Here is a 20,163-nt window from a genome sequence, read left to right on the forward strand (position 1 = left end):
TCCTTCTTAATTTCATGTTTAAAGTAAACAAAGTTTATAATACAATGTAATATTTCAAAAACAAAATCCTGTAAACCCAAACAGACACTCATTATCAGACAAAATGTTGACAATATCTTTATATCTAGCAGCACTGACGATGGTTAAAAAACATTTGTAAGAATTAATGAGATTGAAGGTTTGGGCTTTGCAGGTAGGTGAAAAAAATATGGATGCTATATGGACAAATGGATGTTATGTTATTTCTTAATATAAAGTTTTGTGGAAGAAAAAAATGTGCTGGATAAACATGTGCAAGCTTCAAGAAAAAATCTTGAATTTCCATTAAAAATCCACAGTTTGTGAGAAGAGTCTTGGATTACTAACCACAGCCTGAGAGCCAGGGTGAATTTTCCATAGAGTGAAAATTTGGCGAGGCATGTCATCTACTGGTGTTTAGTCTGTGGGGTTTTATCAAAAATAGAATCAGAACAGTTGTTTTCCAGGAAGAAAGTTTTAGTGCACATCATACTGACAAGCTTCACAGAGATGCATGGTTTCATTTTCCAGGAAGACTTGACATTTGTCCGAAATGTCAAGTCTTCACCATTGATGAGAACTGTGCTCATCAATGGTGGTTTTTGATCTGGGCAACATGACATATTGGTCAAGGCCTGCAGCCTGGGGGTATCCCAAGTACAGTAAGTCTTTTTACTGTTTATGTACACATGCTGTCAGTCACCTTGGCGTCACCTTAGTTGCGTCTACAGTGTAGACACAATTTACTTTAAGAATGTCTGATCAGACACTGATCAAAGTTTGGTTCAAAGCTTCAATAAAGGGCTCTTTACTGGTTTTATTAATGAATCAAGATTGCTGAAAAACCAAAATGATCGATTATAATTCCTCTTCATCTTATGAAGGATTACGTCTTTGTATTTATAAAAACAAACACACAAAATTGATTTAAAAAAATATAATTACAAAATAATGTTTGTTTGGCATTGTAGTATCTTAAACATAACTGGACTAGGGGTGAACCCAGGTGACCATTTGTTATTACTATTCTTGATGCTTCTTTAACACCTCAGCAGAGCTAAAGGCTGATGGCTCCATGACACACCACACTGATGTAGTTATTTAATGCAAAACAGATACTCTCACCAAGTATCTATACTGTGCATATATTCGGGACATTCTTTTTAGGTAGGTTATTGTGCTAAAGCCATGCACTGACATTATCTGTAAGCTATAGTTGTCCAAATTACCATATGTAAAGGAGTTTCAGTGCTTTTTTGAAATGAGTTCCTGAAATAAATTCACTTTTTCATGATATTCTAATTTTAGACGTAGCTGTAATGTCTCAGTTTTCTATTTTTACATTGCTTTATTTAGTAAACCTGTTGTTTCACGTAAATTTGACTAGGTTTTAAGCTATACCATACAGTTCATTTGAGGATACAGTACAGTATATTCGCTTAATATAAATCCCGAATGCAGCTGTTGCATTGATTGGTTTATTGATCGAGGTTTAACCATGTATGGATGCCTTTTTCTTTTGCGGGCGTGAGCATTCAACCGCGCTAGTTTCTGTGGCGGCAGGGGTGGTGAAAACAGAGAGGTGGGAGAAAGAAAAAAAAAAAACCCTTCATCTGCGTCGTCATATGTGAAAGTAGTTCCGGGCACCGAACTAAGGGGGGAGAGTCCCGGATGTTGGCTCGGCTGCCGAGAGAAAGGCGAACGGGAGAAGGCGGAGAAGCCGAGTAGAGGGACGGCGCGGCACTGTAGGCACACCGGGCGAAGATCTCTGCACAGAGGACAACAACTGTCAGGAGCACTGGGCTCTCCTGAGCTGGCGGGGAAGGACACTCTGTGTGTACAAGAGGTGGTGGACGGAGCGGGGAGACAGCTGCTGATAAACTACCGTGAGGATTACCAGAGAGAGCTGCCGTCTCTGCTGCTTTCATCCTGAGTAAGTGAGCTACACGGGAATGGAAGTTGAACTAAAGGCCCACGAAATGGACGACTTTGACGGGGAAGTGAGCTGCAGAGAAGTTCTGGAGGGTTGGGCCCTTGCCCTAAGCTTGCTGCTCAACGTGTCTGGCTGTCCTTGTGGAGATAAATTAGTGTATTATGCCTCCGACACGGCCAGCGAGTGTTTCCCTGCGGTCAGTGAACGTTCACTCCGGAGCCGTTGCTCTAACTCTCCGGAGTTGACAGCTCCTGCGTTAGCCTGCTAGCTCCACCGTGCAACCGGTGACAACTGGCGGGGCAACTTTGACAGCTAAACTAGCCAGCCTCTGTAGGCAGCTAACTCATCCTGAGGGTTGTCGGAGCTTTTCATAGCTAATAGGTGTGCTTTTCTCTTTTTCGTTTGCATTTGGGAGAATTTGGTGACCTATCCCCAAACCCCCCAGCAGCAGCAGCCTATGGTTAGCTAGCTGTTTGGTATGTGAGACGTTGTGGGTCCAGCATGGAGTGGGTGAGCCCAGTGTCATTTGGCTTGCCTGCGTGCTCTGGCGCTGTTTGATTCACAGCTGTTGCGGCGCGTTTTCTCCTCTGTCAATCGTCTGTTTTACGGGGCGGCCAGTAAATTCCTCCAGGAAAAAATAAAAATAAAAAAATTGACGAGCCTCTCCTGTAAAAACTGCTCTGCTTTCATGATCGGGTTGCAGGCTGGGCTGCACAATCAACAAGTGTAAAACATGTTTCAGATGAATTTCATACTACTCATCTGGAGCTTGACTGTGGTCTGCTTTTACAAATTGTCTTGATTATATATTTATTTTAAGATGACAACAAAGGATAATTATTTTTGTTAATTTAAATTTTTTTTGTTCGGTTCAAACAGAGCTATTTACTCATACTTTATGTCAAAATAAACAATTTAATCAAACTTAAAATTAACTTAATATTCACTTGCTGGGAATATTGTGTTTGTAGGTAAAAAATTGTATTTTAAAAGCTGGGATTATTTATTTTTCTCTCAATTGATTAAAGCCTGCCATAAGTTGTGACTTATATTCAAAAAATGTCTTGGATGTTGGCAAAAAGCACTCTTAATTGTCTGATAAATGTTTTTTCCTTGTTATGGGTTATTATAAATGTTAAAACAAATTATTCTGCTTGAAAGATTAAAAAAACTTTAGTTGATATCATAAACAGGTATGCAGGTAAAAAAAAAGATAGTTGCAGCATTCTGAAGTAACTTAGTCTCTCCGTTACTTTATGTAAAAAGTTGCGACTCAAAACAAGATATTCAACACAAAAATGACATACTTCCTGATTTGTTCCAGATATTGCAATTGAATTAGGTTTTAGTATATATTTTAGAAATATTTTCAGGAGTTGTAAAATACACAATAAAATCTGAGGCCCCATCAAAATAATTTTTCAGTGATGCCAAGATCACACACGTTGATTAAGCATTAGGATTGTTAGGGCAGAATTTATTTTCTGAAATTTGCAATTAATCTTAGAAAGTTGTGAAGTAGAATCACAAAACTTCCGTTTGCTTACAACAAATCTGTACAATACTATCAATAAATGTTCAGCAAATGATTTATAATCCCTATCCTGCCTACAGTAAATGTCAAAATAAGTTACATTATCTGTAAATGCGGCAGAAGAACCTTCAAATGATACCAAGATTATGTAAACAATTGCATCACAGAGACTTTGAAAGCTGAAATTGTGGGATCATTAATTTCCTCAGTTTACATTAAACGCTCTGAAAAGTTGTGAGCCAAATCACAAAAAGTGCTTCATGTCAAATTTTCTCCTAGGTATTGCCATTAAAAAAAAATCAAGCAATTCTTTGGGATGTTTTGGCCTTTTGGGGTGTAGAATAACCTTAACAGTCTTTACTAAAAGATCAATCCAGGAGCGTTTGCAGAATGTTTCGTAATTGGTGGCCAGATGGGGCCCACTAATAATCTCCGGGGAGCCCCTGAGAACCAAAAGCCGTTGATAATGGAAAACATTACCTCTCTCCTCGTTGTGTTTTCACTGGATGGATGACTCGGCTTTTAATTTCTCCACCTTTTTCTGTTTAAAATAAATCAGCATGGACATGATATTCTCATGATATGGTGAGGTTTCACGATATTGACACAATAATTATTAGTTCTATACTTAAAACAGAATGGAAATCGCTTAATAGGGAATAGTAAATTAAAACAATAAATCTATATCTTAAGGTAATTTTAAAATATTGTAGTACTTTTCATAAACGTATTTATTTTACAGGATTTGATCAGTTTATACTGTTCTGCTCTTGATAGACTAAAGCAAGCTGACTATTAGTTTAGTAGTCCAGCTGCAGTAGCTTTCTTTTAGCCAGCTGACTGGCAGTCTGCAGCCTGTAGAAACACTGATCTATTAGATAAATAAAGTGCAGATTGTAATCTAATCATTATCCCCTTATATGATTACCTTCTTTTACCTGAAAGCGAAGCTAAAATGAAATGAATTTCTGCCTGAAATCAAACAGTTCTCCTTCAACAAGCCCAACCCTGACAGGCCTTCAGCTTCTACTAAAAGTGCCCACAGCGTTAGGCAGCAGCAACAATCAAAGGTCAGACCTGGTTTGCTTCTTAATCACCCATCCTTTAAATAGCAGGCCTACAGTGCTGTCTGGATCCAGGCTATTTGTGCGTGCAGCTGTAGAGGACACATGGTGTTTACGTTATGATGGTCCTCCATCCAGGTACACGCAGCCAAAAGTAGCTGCACTTAGCTTCCCCCCTGAAAATTAGCCCCACTCATGTGTCACTGCCTTTATAATATGTATCTGCTACTGCAGGTTCTCTTGATCACATTTGAAGGAGTAATACAGGGAGGTTTCACGAAAAAGCTTTTAGTTGCCACATAAAATGGGATTGCAGCTTTGAAAGACTCACTTTCTTCATGCTTTGGGCCTTTGATGTTGGTCTTGAATCAGAGTTGAAGAGCAAATTCTTTTTTTTTTTTTTTTTTTTAGCTTAGAATCTGATAGCAAAAGTCTGTTAAAACATACACCATAATCTTTTAATAAATTTTTCAGTTTTGATTTAAATGATCTCGGTAAATATTTTTGCTTTAGGGGAAGTATATTTACTAGCAATGCATCAATTTCATTTTTCAGTAGTTTGGTTTTCTAATACAGGCTTTGACTAATTTTTGTCCTTTTATAGATCCAAATATGGCTGAAATTAAGAGATCTAATAATTCAGTATTTAATCTGTGGAATACCGATCGAGAAAGTTTCTGGCCAATTAATAGTGTAAATCTGTAGTTTACCCAAATGAATGGAAATACACCAAGCCTCCAACTGGTAATCGGCTGGTCCATATACGGACAAATTTTAATTAATCAGAAACCCCCACAACATGTATTTTGATGTATTTTTTTATAGATTATTTGAAAGATCAGATGGCGTTTATGCTTTGATGCAAAAGTGAGGATGACCTTGTTCATTAATTTTCTGTTTGATTCAAAAGCATCAAAGAGCCTTCAGCATATTTTTGGTAATTTTTCTGACCCTGTCTTCAGCAGCTTGACCCTTATACCAGTCAAAGACGGGTCTTGAATCCGGCTCAATTGTGGATCGAATAAGACTGGTAACTGTTTTGTTGATAGAGGTCAGATGACCTTTGTATTACCTTTACAATGGCTTTCCATTGGCAGATAATGTTCGGCTTTAGGGGTTACGCTCTTCAACAGATCAGCGGTTTGTGTATAAGTTGATGTTTTCTACGGTTTTTACTATCAGAAGCAGCTCATTTTAATTCTGCATGTGGCTCCGTGCCGAGCCGGTCTCACCGAGACGGTTTTTAATTTCTCCCCTTGTTGAAGTGATTATTCAAATGGCCATCCATGAGGTGTAGTTATCAGACTCCTGGTGGTCCTATAGCCCCTGGCAACTAGAGCGGCCATCAAAGCCCCCCCCCTCATCTCCACTCTGTGTAGTTGGACGGCACCCAACAGGCAATCTCTGTTGCAACCTCTATTAGACTGTCACATCTCCCCCTCCCTGAGGCGGGAAACCTTTTGTGCTACACGATTGGCAGATGGCGATTTATTCTCAAGGAGTTCTGATGCTCTCGGTCAAAGGTCTCCGTCTGGTATGTCTTTACAATGACTTATCTTTTGGCTAACCTCACAGTACGTTTGGAGCCTATCCTATATTCTTCTTGTAAAGAGATAAAAAAAAAAAACAGGATCTTACTCATTGTTTCATGACTGGGTTTAAGACTTTCTCAGTGCTCAGACTCACTGTGGAGTTTCCGTCTCGCAGAAGGTGAGAAGGGAATTGCTCAGTCTTCATTAGTGATGCTCTCCATCACTGGAATGCAGATGAGCTATGAAGCCAATTCATCTCCTGGAAATGCCTCCCTGATTCCAATTTGAATCTTGTTTGCGGTGGCATTGTGTGAGCCCACTTCTCCATGTTAAAGAAGTCTCTTTATCTGAGAGATCAGAGGGGGATAATTGCACTTAAGTGAACCTCATTTAGTGCTGGCCAGAGCAATTACTGTAACTGCAGTTCTTCCCACTTTTTTTTTTAAATCCTATTTTTTCAGAAGGCAAAGAGTAGCTGTCATTGAGTGTCTGTAGCTGAATAGCATGGGATTGGCATGGCATCATGGGAATGACATGTCCTTCGATGGGTTTTAATTAGTTTTTTTCAGATTTTCTTCCCTGTCTGAAGAAAAGTGTAATTAAAAACGACAATTAGAAATGCATTATTTTTATTATATAAGGGTGAAAATAAATTACTTTCAAGGTAGTGTAAGGTGGAAACAACGAGAAATATTTCTTCAGGCAAAGCCCCCCTGGGCTTTTTTTTATTTTTATTTTTTGGTGGGGTGGAGGGGAGATGTTTTATCATTAATGTTATTCAGGAGCCAAATTTTGAGTTTTGCTCAGCTGGGTGCTTTAATCTATTTTTGCTGTCAATTAATGAATTTTTAAAGAGGCGTTCGCTGGATTCGGTTGGATGTGGGAATGCGGCGCGGGTTCGCTTTTTCAAACGATGCCTCCACTCCGCCGCACGCCCTCCTCACGGGATGGAGAGCGCGAATTTGCTGAAGCTCTAGACTTTCATTTTTTATTCATCCAGCAACGCACTGTCTGAGCTCTCCTCATCTGACCTCCTCCCAATCTATCGAGCCGAGTTTTGTCAGTGAACGAGTCCAATACGCTCTGATTCATGTCTTGGCTCGGAGTGCGGTGTCGACATAAAATCAGGGAAGCTTGTGATATTTAATTCAGCTGGCCCATTGCCGAACGTTATTGGAACATTTGCACAGATATATGTTTCATCTGAAAGCGTATCTGTTTATTTCCCCAGTCTGACTAATCAGGGTCCATCTCTGTTGCAGGGGAACTACTGTAGCAACCCACAGCAAGCAGGGCTTGCTGGGGATGTTTAGCCAGGATGGGCTGGGGGAGATGGAGGCCTCTGTACTGAAGCAAATGGTGGTTTCTCTGACTCATTTCACATTAGTGAACAGAGAAAATTAATTGATAATTGTTCTGACTATTCAAACTAACGCTTATCATTATTGTACATTTATGTTGGAAGAAAAACCGAAGGTTGCTGAGTTGAACTAATTATCTCAATTCGGGTCAGTTTCATTATGCATCTTAATTCTATTTATTCATTTATATCTTCTGAGATTTAATTTACTGTGCAACTTATGAATAGAAGAAGCATTGGATGAGTTTTGAATGCTGTGAAGAAAGGTTTTATTCGCTTTTTAAAAAAAACTTTTTTTATACTTTGTCCTTGAGTTTTGATGGGTCCTCTGAGTTTTACCGCTAGTGGAGGGATTTCATGTTCTTGGAGGATTCACACTCTTGGGAGACCTTTGTGCTGCGTGCAGAAAGGAGAGCGCACTAAGCTGACACAGCTTAAGTAATGTGGAGCTTTCATTTTAGTATTTTGCATAAGTGCTCATTCATTGCAGTCACAGCTCTGGCAGGTTTAAGATAACGCTAAAAAAAAAAAAACACGTTAAAAACAGACGTAAGTAAAGAAATCTGGAGTGTAGAAGAAAACGATACATTTGCAGTCAAATTCATGTTGGAAATATCCTTACAGCTTAATCTTTTAAAAAAAATTATTGTATGCAGTAGTGGTGCTAACATGCAGGAAAAATGTTAGTGAAATTTATTGAGCGCACAGCTGTGCAACACTATTCCTAAATGACCAAAGTGTAAGATCCAGAGTACAGGGTTTTTAAGACGTGAATAGAGAGGGGAATCCCACTGTAATGTTAATTATTCTGATGCAACCACACTTTGCTTATTAGTCATCTAAGACTAGAAGGCTTGCACTTACAGATTCTCAATCTGATCCTGCAGAAAAGTTAAGAAAATTCAGTAGAATAACAAACTACATTTAATTTTTTATTCATCTGCATCAGTATTATTTCTCAGTACCAGTGACGTTCTGGAAGCTACAGCTTAAATTTTTTGGGGTGTTTTTTTCCAGGAGAATATTCTGCAGAAAAGCGGTAAAATGCTGCTTGAGCACAGGATTAACTTTGTGAGGAATGCTACTATAATGTACTGACAATTAGAAATAGGTGACACCTTCCATTGTTCCCACATTATTTTGTTAACTGGAATGGTTATAAAAGTAAATAAATGAGCAGTATTACAAAGTTAATCAGTGGTTTCCTAAGTCAGACATTCACAGCCTTACAAACGCAAATATTGCTTTTAAAAATAACACCCATAATCAGAAGGGCATCTTCACTTTACCAGTTGCATTAAGTAGGAAAACAATAACTATTCAGTCCTTTTTAATAAAATGGCAAAAATAATAATCCCAATCATATCAGTTTGTCATTTGCAGAAATTAATTAAATGTTTCTTTTTTATCACTATATGAATATCACAATACATTTTTATTCCTGATATAAAATAAGAGATATGACACAGTGGACTACACGTGATACATTTTTCAGCCATATTGTCCAGTTCTAATTTTTTGTTTGAACTACTAAAAAAGGTATTTATAAGCATTTTATAGAGGTCCTCAGGTATCTTATGGGCGGCTGTGGTTCCTAATCTCCTGGACCGAATATTGTGGGTTGACTGTATTTCCCATCCCTGATGACAAGGTCTCACCTAAAATGTTCAAAGCTTTGTAATTTGTTTCTAAAAATAGCTGACTCTGCTTTACAGCTGCAGACTTGAACACAGAGCTGGTGACTGAAAACTGCAGCAGCCAATAGAGTCTTTCTTTCATGTCTGTGTTTGTCATACTTCAATAAAACAAGGCAATAAAAGTCCAAATTTAATGGCAGAAGATGTTCATCCAATACTGACTGCTAGGGTAAACATTTACTGTAGCCAAAATTGTCAAAATATTTATTTTCAGCATATTTTCTGCCAGTATACACTGTTTGCATAAAGAAAATTGAGCCAGTGGACATCAGAATTATACAATTATGCTTTTTAAACTGAGTAAAGACAGCAGTACACTCTACAAGAAAGTCACTAGCTTGACAAATATCTCTTCAGTTACCTGGGGACAGTTCAGGGTGTCAAATGCGGCGCTTGCTATTTTAACACTAAAAATATAACCTCTATTAAAGCAGTTATTTATTTGTGGACAGAAAAAAGTATTTTTTTCTGCCGTTTTGCTCAAATAAAGAGAAGAAACTGATCATATGTCGTATTTACCCAAGAGTCTTTTGTGTGTCTGTTAACGCAAGTGACACAGTTTCCTATTGTGGCTTGTTGAAAGCGATACGTACATGATATAACTGGATCTGGCCTGTTCAGATTTCTGACCCAAAATGTTGTAGAATATCACCTGAAGGGAGTAATTTCACCAGAGTTTCACACATTGAGTTGTATCAGATTTAAAGTTGGACCTGATAGAGGCTTGGAGAGGCGTTTGGATGCAACAGCAGATGATTTTTGATTAAGTCGCTTGTGTGTGAGAGATTTAATGAAGATCATGAAGACAAAGACTTCATGATTTTTAATTTAATGTAAAAATTGGTAAGACACATTGTTATTTTTTGAAGCAGAACTTCATGCTGTTCTTGAAACAAATATCCTATTTTACCAAATACAGGGTCAAGTTGTTTGAGAAAAGTCTGCAGGTTAATGTTTGCTGTAAAAATATGTCTGATTTACTGCAACTGCATTCATGTCCGGAAAGGAAGTCTGCAGTACACATTTTCAATATGTTCATCTCATTATGATGATGTAGCAGTTTGCAAACATTCACACTTTAAAGTTTGGAGATGGTTATCGTTTTCACCCATCCAGATACCAAAAGAAGATGTCGGCCACTGCATGTTGAGTATAGGTCATGTCTCAGCATTGTTTTCGTCCCAACTTTGGTAACCAGGGGTTCAGTAACTTTCTGAATACTTATTTTAATGTTCTGATATGAAATGTACCTGCAGGATGTATCTTAAATAATGTTTGTTCTGTGAGGGTTCATAATCTTTGTAATAAATTGACAATAAATGGAAAGAGTCTAATATGAGTTCTTCTGAAATCCCCATCAGATAAAATAGACCATGCCAGATTAGTTCATTTTAATCAGCATCTTATCTTCATGAGCATTGATTGGTGTTAAAAAGCCTTAACAACTTCTTACATTTAAAGCAAAATAAAATGTTTTAAAAAATCTAGTTACAATTGTTTATTTTAAAATCTTAGCTGATTTATTCATAATCCCCTAACCCCCCAAGTTAATTTTTAGTTTTAGTTTTCTAAATTCCAGTTTTTTTTTCTTTAATCAAAATACTTTCTACAATTATTTAAATATCTAAATATCAACAGTTCCAAGTGTAGTAATTGTAACATTTTTGAAAGGGACTAATATTTGGCCTCCACCACCATTCAATGTGGAGTTGTAAAACAGAGCTATTTACTGTAAAAACTTCTCCTACCTGTTTTAGTTTCTAAACAGCTACAGGCTTCAGGATATGCACATCTTACTACTTCTGATTGTATTTGGATTTAGCATAAACGCTAGCTCCTAATCCCTTTGTTTTGATATGACTTGTCGATAACATGTTTTTTTTTTTTGTAGGTTTAGTCGTTCATATGTGGGGAAAAAAATACAGGATGAGTTGTTCTCCTGCTTCTTACACCAAGCAATTTGCTGTGAACTTGGCTATTCCTAACCACTAGTTAAAGCAGCATGCTGCACCGTGTTCACTGCTCTTCCTGTTGTTGTCGGGTCTGAAGCAGAGATGGACACATCAGACCTGCAGCTCGGGTGCTTTGGCAGTTCAGTTGTAGAAACTGATCGCTACAACGATCAGTTGTATGACTGACATTAGTTGTATGACTAATCGCTGTTAGTCATGGCGATTATGACTAATCGCCATGCCATAAAATTATTTATTTTTTAAATGATCAAAATGCACACTCCATAAAGAAAAGGAGAAAAGGCTGACATGCAGAAATTTGCATGGTTACAAACTGTTTGTTTACAAAATGGAAGTAGGAAGGGATGAAATGGTGATGTGCAGGTATGAGACGAGGCTATTCTGTGCCAACTAACCTGGAGCCTGTGCAGATCAGATTTTGTTAGTAATGTTGGATTATGTGGTTAAAGCAGACCTTAGACCTGCTGGTTAATGTTTGGTACATTTAGGAATGCAGTTTACTGGCCAATGACTGAAGCTGATACTCTCACAGCAAACTGAAGGGGGGTGGATCATGAATCATAAATTCACAAGACAGGATGCATGTCAGGGGTCTGATGGTGTTGGTCAGTGTTTGAGAATCTTTTTGTTTCAAAACTTCAGCTGTTTTCTGATTTCGGACCATGCTAACGCGGGTTGTTTCTGAAATAGCTTCATGTTGTTACAGTGCGTGTGAGGCTCATGATTTGCAGCAGTGTGTGCCAGGCTTTGCAGATGTAGTGTTATTTGCAGCGAAGCTGTAGCGGGTCTATTAGACCCAATGATTTAGCACTTTTTCTTTTCATGCCTCCTTGTTGGGTCTCATTATCCTCTGCATGCTCAGCAGAATCACACGTCAAAATCCCCCTCTGCTGTCGTCATTTGTTTCATTTCTTTTCTCCACCTGATGGATTAGCCTTAGATGTTCGAGTTTTTTTTTCTTCTTCTTCATGTGTGATTCAGAAAAACCCTCGCAGAAGCCAAAGATTGTCTCTGTGGAGTTGAAGGAAATGTTGATCTGTGTAGACCAGGGAACCCACACAAGCGATGACTCTCTCTTGCCACAGTCTGTTTCTTGATTTATGCTGCATTTTGTTTCTTGTTGTTTGTGTCTCTCTTTACAACATACTCTCCTGTGCTCTTCACTTAGCAAACATGTCTGTGGAGAATTCAGAAGAATGCATCTTGTTACTCAGATGAGTCATACTTCCTCTGGCCTGCATGCCTCTCCCTCAGGGTGGATGAATGAGAGGGCGGAGAGGTTAGCACGAGGAGGGGCTAGCTGGCAGAGACGACGTGGTCTGTGCCTGTTGCTTAATGCAATTAGGACCGCATTGGTGTGCTGTCGCAGGGTTTCACCCTTTTGCATTTGACCTGCATAGAGAAAAGTGTCTGACAGCTTTGATCAAGCTGAGTCACTACCTGTTTACAAATCTGCGGCTCTGGTCCGACTCCAGAGGTCAGCTGCTCCTCCGAGGCTCTGTAGCCCCCGGAGCGGAGCCCGGGGGCCCGGCTCTGCAGGAAAACAACTCTGCACAAATGTGAGAAACCCAAAAAATTATAATAATGGAATACAAAGATTCCTGTTTTTTTGCTTTTCTTTTTTTTTTTTTTTTGCAGTTGCTAGGCTTAAGTATTCTGTTGTGTAACACAAATTTGCACTCCCTAATTCTCTGAAATTGATAAAATTTCTCAGTATGCCACAAAAATGCGTAGTTAAAAATTGGAGCTTTATAAAATGTGGAAAGTGTCAGTGTAGTGTGAGGCCTTTCTTAGCTCTACTTCATTCTTTTCTATACCTGCTTTCTTTGGTCTCCTGCCAAAACTTATGACTCACAGGAGACTGAATGACCTACTTTGTGGGAGCGCCAGAAGATCTTTTTTTATTTTTCTCTTTTTTATTTGCAAGTTAGAACACAGGGTAAATATAAGTCAATTAAAATGCACTTAATACACCCATTTTTGGATTTAAGTACCTAAAGGCTGTGTCAGCATGGAAGCCACCTCAGAGGATTCCCTTTATTATCAGAAGCCGGGAAGATATGCAGTAAACAGTTTAGAGCTGCTGTTTCATTAAAACAGCAAACCGAGGCTGGGGCCACAGCGGTTTTTTGTTAAGCCAATTAAAAATATAACTCATTTAAGTGCTGTCATAATCCGGCTATATGTGCTTTTATTTCGCTTCCGCTCATTCCTGCTTTGTTCGGGATGTTGGAGATTATGGTTTCTACATGCAGACAAAGCGTTGGCATCAGTGAAAGTGGAGTGAAGGCCTTGTGAGTTTGTTTTAGTAATTACAGAGTTGTGGCTGCACTGTAAGGGTGAAGTTTGAACAGTTGCTTTTGTGTTTTATGTGGATTAGGGCGGGAGATAAAAGTCCTGCAAAGAAGCAGTTTCCCAAACGCCTGGTTTACACGCGTCTCGCTGTGAAAAGAATGCGCCGAGTCGATCAAAGGGCTGCAGGATTACTGAGGTGGTTCGAGCCGCTTATTTGAACGGGAAGAGATGCAGCATTGCAGCAGATGGAATTTCCATTTTAATCGCTAATTGCTGTTTTTTGGTCGTGTTGTTTCTCATTGATGCAGAAACAAGCTGCACAGTTGAACGCGTCTCGGCTGCTCTTTTTTTTTTTTCCTCCTCTTCCTTTTTACACATCTCTGCCTCTTTGATTTGTCAGTTTTGTTTTAGTCTGTCGCCTTCGTCTTGACACGATTGCCTCCGTTTGCGGCGACCTCCTGGAACCCCCCCGGCATGCCCGCCCCGGGGTGTGTGTTCAGTCATTTATTCGGCTTCCTTTAAAAGACTGCCGTGCCTTCACTTCCCTCCTTGTTTCCCTCCTCTTATTAGGATGCAAAAGGCAGAGCAGTGTTTGGTCTGAAAGGGAGTTACTGGCATGTACAGTGGGGGGTTAGGGAGGTGCTGTAAGCATCAGGACTTTAATGACTTAATGTGCACTGTATGCCCCTGCCACACTCCAGCTAACTTCTGCTGGCAGCTCGCATTACTCTGATTTCTTTCCTTCTTTGCAAGCGTCCTCTCACAGAGAGTGAAAATGGTGCGCTGACAAAAGTGACAATAATTGGAGAGGAACAAATTATGAACTCTCTGGTTAATGCTGATTGCAGCTTGGGTTTATGCCTGATAATCCCCATTAAGTAGGCCGAAATGACTGCCTCTTTGAACACCTCTTTTATTTTTTTTTATCTTGTCTGTTTGCAATTAATTTGCAATTAATTTTTTCACATATTTTCTTTTCTTTGAAAGGTCCCAGCGGTGAACCTATTTGACCACCACTCAGGGATTTTGATTTTCTTTTCATGAAACTTTCTTTTCCTTCTGCTTTTACTAAAATCCTCTTGAGACTATTTTAAAGTCCAAGCAAGAAATCTCTCGGTTCAGGTGCACACAGCCATGATTGCCTGTTTGTATTAACAGAGCAACATAAAGGCGTTTTTCCCAGTAGTCTGGATGTTTCTGCTGGAGCAAAAAGGCAGAGCTACTGATTAAAGCTGGTGGTGACGATGCTGCTTGACCTTTACTGTTTCTGGCTTTAGGATAAAATCAGTCACGGCTCAAATTGACTGCAGCACCACACATCACTTAACATGAAACCTAATTATTAATTACGTCAAGCATATTTATTTTTTGATGGCATATATCATGAGTAGTGTCTAGCAGAACACTTCATTAACTGCATTCCTTGCCTTGCAAGTTGCCAGTAAGCATTTGTAGACAATCATTTTATTAACTCTCACAATCATGGATCAGTATTAGAATATAAAACACTAAAATGTTCCATAGTGTCTGTTCTTATGGTTTAAAGTCCTTTTAATGAGAGGCTAGAGAACGTGCAGGAGTCACCTGACTTTTCTGTACATGTATGGAACATCGAGTTTTCGCCCCTGCCCCACCTGTTGCTGTGTACTAAAAAAGATCTACACTTTAGATTGTGAAAAACACTCTATCATGGTGTAAAAACTAAAAACATCACTATACTTGAAATAACCAAACCTCAAATCAGCTTCTTTTGTTATTGCTTATAAACTATACATTTGGCCTCCAGGGTACTATTTTATGTTAATTTGCTTGCATATTTTTGTGTAAGTTTGTTTAATTCTGCTATTTTTGGCCTAAAACCAGATTATTGCAGCCCTCCTCCAGTTGAACGGTGGCTACTGCAGTTGAATTTTTCTTTTGGTTGATAGCCTTAACTTGCTAAAACTAACTTTTTGTAAAAAGGAATAATATTTTGCCCAACAACTGAATACTTTTAAACATGTTGTTTGGTTATTTTAAATTTATTGCTAAAATCTACGTGTGAATCAATCAAAAATAACTAAAAATAAATGCTTTAGATCAGTGTCCTTCAGCCCACTGTCCTGCAGATTTATGTGTTTTCTTGCTGAAACACAACAAATAAGTGGGTGACCAACAGGCTTCAGCAATACAAGATGGAATCATGCAATCATTTGAATCAGGTGTGCTGAAACAGACGCATCTAAAACATGCGTCTGTTTGTTTTAGATGTAGGCTGGAGGGGTTTGAAGATCAGGGTTAGGAACCACTGTAGATGACCTTATTCTTACAAGACGTGCACAATACAATCAAACCTTTATCACAATATTAATGCGTGCAATTTCACAAACTCAAAAGACTGCATAGATGCAACATTTGGGCGACTACAATATTCCAGGTGCCATGAATTAAAACCCTGCCTTCCAGTAATTTGTTTGGCTACTTGACTGGACCTTCATTGTATGTTTTACCCACAGCAGAAATGAGTTATAGTAATCAGAATCCTAAAGCGTGTGGACAGTATGATGATAAAAATGAGAGTGGTGACGAGGAACATGTGGAATAAATATGATGATCATGATAGTCGGAACAGTATCTAACAAAACATGTCCAATTTCAGTTAGAATTACTATTTTTTTTCTAATTTTTAAACAAAAGCATTTAGATAGTATTGTGAATGCTTTGTTTTAAACTTTTGCATACATTTTTTTTACTCAAGGTTGTCAGAGAATCAGATACTAACCCTTACTTAGCCTCTAAAGTAAACAATATTCAGTTGTAATGTTCTTATGGAGGCAGTTGGGTTTCACATTATTTAAAGGGCATTATGACTGCATTACACTCTAATTGTTTCAGATATTGCTTGACTTTGTTTTAGAGGAAATTAAAGTTAAGACCCTGGCCTAACTTAAGCTCTTCATGTTAACAACAGTTTCTAATTAACTGAATAAAACCATGTAAGTAGTAAGTTCAGTAAGCTTTGCAGAGCGTTGTGGATATGAAGACATATACATCTTCATCACCCTAATATGCCCGACTCATGTAAAACACTGCTGCTCTGCATTGTGTGTTTTTGACTCCTGCGGAGGACGGAGTGGAGCATGTGAGGAGGAAATGAATGTGTAATTTGGGGTGAGGAAGGAGCCCCAGTAAAGCCAGGTAAGGATGCAGGTAAGATTGCCCAGCAGAGGATAGTGAGGGGAGTTGATAAGGGTGTTGGAGTGTCCCCCACCTTTGATGTTTCAGAACCAGAAACGTTGCAGAATCAGGGCTCCTCACACACTCACAATTTACATGTTGAATGTAAATTCAACATGTAAATTAGAATTTACATGTTAAATGTAAATTCAACATGGTGGTTATGAAGTTGTGAATTTTAACCTTTTTTTAAAAAATGTGGTTGATATAAAAAAAAAACATTTGAGTGTAATGCGTAGTGATGGCTTACTAAGAAAAGTAATAAGCATGATTTTTTTTTTAAGTACTTGGAGCACAGTATGAGCTTTTGCTATGTAGTGCAACCAGATGAGCACAAGCAATGTCAAGTACGCTGTTTATGAAATGGAGAGCGAACACAATGCTACTTCCCTCCTACAATGTTTGTATGCTACAATGTTCTGCATGCACCACAGGATGAAAGTCAGTCCATGTTGCAGCATTTCTGTACATTTTTCTTGAATTGCTAGTTGTAGACTGTGTTGGGTGTAATCTTGTAAATATGAGTAAGATGTATATGGTTAAACTGAGAAAACGTGTAGTTCTGTGTCACTAAAGAAACCGTGAAAGACGTGTAAAATTACCCACAAATATTAAAAATATATAACGTTATTCCCCAGAGTTATTCCATTTGTATTTTTTTCTTCGGTGTTGTGCTTTAACAAAGGAAGAAAACCATTTTGAAACGGATCTAGGAGGCGGGGAATACTTGATGCAAATCAGTTCTGATGTAGTGAACTTGTTACTTACAAAACACAAAATCAAAGCTACACATGTAAAGCATTGCCAGGGCTTGATGACATAAAAGACAAAGCTGTAGCCATTTAGAAATGTTTCTAAAGGACTCCCTGTGTCTTACCTTACATGATGGACAGGAATGCTTTTATTTGTAAATCTTTCCTCTCGTACTTGTTTCTTTTTTACTACGATGCTATTTATTACACTCGTGCAAAGCAGCATATAGCCATTTATCTACACCAAATCATTTAAAGCTGAGCACATTGTTTTCTTTTTGAAGTTGCATTTCAGGAATGTGAGACTGGATTAGTTGTTGTATGAATCTGAGTGGAGATTTCTGTGCATTATTTATCCCGACCAAGGCTGGGAACCTGGTTCACAGGATTTTGCATCATTTTGGAGGCAATGCCAACATATTGTTTAGGAGAAACCTGTTGAGATATTCCTGAAGGAAGAGAAAGTAAATTACATTCTAATGTTTTTGTTCTGTCTCAATATGCAGGTTTTAGAAATTTCACAGAGTTCTTTGGTACAGATGGATATCAATCAGGACAATTTGGCCAGTACCAGGTACTGGTCTGACCAATAAGATGCTGGTTTTCTTTGAGGTCTTATCTGCTTAGTCTAAGTTTGAATGATTCAGTAACATACAAAAGAGGGAGAAAGTGTTGCAGATTCTTTAATGGAGGTTGCCGTTTTGATTACAATCTAAAATGATGCAAGTTTGAGTCTTTTAAAATATTTTTCTTTTATTATAGAAAGTGCATCAAAGTAAAAGCTGGTGCTTGATGTGTCTAATGCCTAGCAATGATTGGAGTCCTTAGTTTGGATGCATTTGATTAAAATGCAACTATAGATGTATCAGTTTAGACATATACATCTTACCTATACAAGACTACACACAACAAAGGCTACAACTAGCAATCCAAGAGAAATTTACAAATGTTTGCATACAAACATTGTAGAAGGGAAGCAACATTGTGAAATGCTGCTGAAATACTATTTTCAGCAGTATTTCACCCATCAATTAATTATCAAAGCCAGTCAATGAAAATAGTTTCTCTTGTAAATTGATTCTTACTTGAACCAACACCAGTTGCTTTCTTACTCTGGGGAAAAAGCTAACTCGGCAGATAGTTTTACAATTATCCTGCTCTAAAACGTGTCCATTATAAAAGGGTTATGTACTTGTCAAACCACATGCTTGAATGTAGTTTTTTGATCAGGTTATCAGTTGATTAATTTAAGAGGGACAGATTTGTGTTGATCTTATTTTACTTCAATATTTTCCTTCTTGCTTGTTGAATGTTTTCTCGGATATAGAAAACTACTAGCTTACTGCTATTATGCAGATGCTCATTCTTAGTAATGGTTATAAGAATATGGATCTGAAAGTCTTGAGGCTAAAAAAATGGATCTAAGTTCCCATTTTAATTTCTTCTTATTTTATTTAGCGACTTAGTAATTTATCATATCCTAATGAGTCATAGCCATCCATGACTCATAGGTGTAAATATAAAGGAAGGTTACCCTTTCTGATTTTTGTGATACAATTTTGACTCTTCAAAAAATAAGAAACTTTCACACATTTTCTGGTCTGAATTCCTTCATATCTTCAGTTTCTTGTTAAAGTTGGTTGTGTGGACTCCAGGGAACAATCCAGGTCAGGAACTGGTATGCATATGACTCCCTGTCCTTCTCTTCCACAGTGACTCATGTTGCATGGCACATGATTTGCCACTTTCACCAAATGAGTCATCCAGAACAAAAGCACCAAACTCCAGTAGCACCGCCAAGAAAACACAAGCTTTTTTTTCTCTGGGCTGGGTTTTTTTCTTTAGCTAAACTGTCTCAGTATTTAACCTCTTGTTATCATCTAAGAAGAGTTCATTATTTACTTTGGGAATTGTAGTTTTATGTTTCTCACCAGGACAATTTGAGAATTGTGTGCTTGGCTTCGGTTCTTGGAAGATGAGCAACCGCAGATATCGACACTTTGTGGAGCTTTTGATGTTTTGTTTGCATCAGCGGTGAGGCATTCCTCTTTCAACTGGACTCTCCCTACCCAAACCCAAGCGCCCCACCTCAGCCATTGACACACAAATAAATTGGGTTGCACTTGTAAAGGCGATCTTTTCATGCCAGGGCTTCTTAAAGTTGGTTGTATTTCAACAAGCTGTACTATTATACTGTTAAAAGTGCAAAACAGACTAAGTAACTCAGTGCGTGACAAATTGAAAACAACCGTTTGGTAGTAATTGAATTGCATGTTTATGACTACAAGGTTGGAACACACTAGTTTACTGAAAGAAGCTGTAACTTTTTACTAAACCAGCAAAACGGCACACAATAAACTATTCCAGTCACCAGATTAATTGATGTCTCATTCCTTTAATGGTTGTTACAATAAGACATTTTTTGTGCAGATTTGTTTAACAGTTTGGAGTTTCAAAGTCTTTCCAATAGGATTGGGCTGTTTACTTGTATTAAAGTAAAAAGGTGAATTTAAAAAAACAAATGTTTCCCATCATGATGCATTAGTGGTTTAATGTCCTTTCTATAAGATACCATGGAAAGTGATGGAGTGACTGGTGTTTTCTCCAAGAATTTAAAACGCATAGTGGTGCTTTGTTGTCCTCCCCCACGTGTTGCTGGTCACTGCCAGCTGAAAAAATGGCTTCCACACTTTTTCCCTTGCTTACAAGAAACATAAATTTATCTACTTAGAAGTATTTCTAGTCTTAAACAATACAAAGAAATGGCGGATACCACCTTTCCGGTACAC

The 20,163-nt window shown here is 38.2% G+C and overlaps 1 protein-coding gene across 1 annotated transcript in view; it reads left to right on the forward strand.

Moving 5' to 3' along the window:
- The first annotated feature begins 1,685 nt into the window (after positions 1–1,685).
- Positions 1,686–20,163, forward strand: part of foxj3 (forkhead box J3) — a 105,229-nt gene continuing 86,751 nt past the window's right edge. The window contains exon 1 of the mRNA XM_032549915.1: positions 1,686–1,951. The gene's annotated coding sequence lies outside the window, so the exon portion shown is untranslated. The remainder of the gene's footprint in view (positions 1,952–20,163) is intronic.

This window comes from Xiphophorus hellerii, chromosome 20 (assembly GCF_003331165.1).
Source record: "Xiphophorus hellerii strain 12219 chromosome 20, Xiphophorus_hellerii-4.1, whole genome shotgun sequence".
NCBI classification, from domain to species: Eukaryota; Metazoa; Chordata; class Actinopteri; order Cyprinodontiformes; family Poeciliidae; genus Xiphophorus; species Xiphophorus hellerii.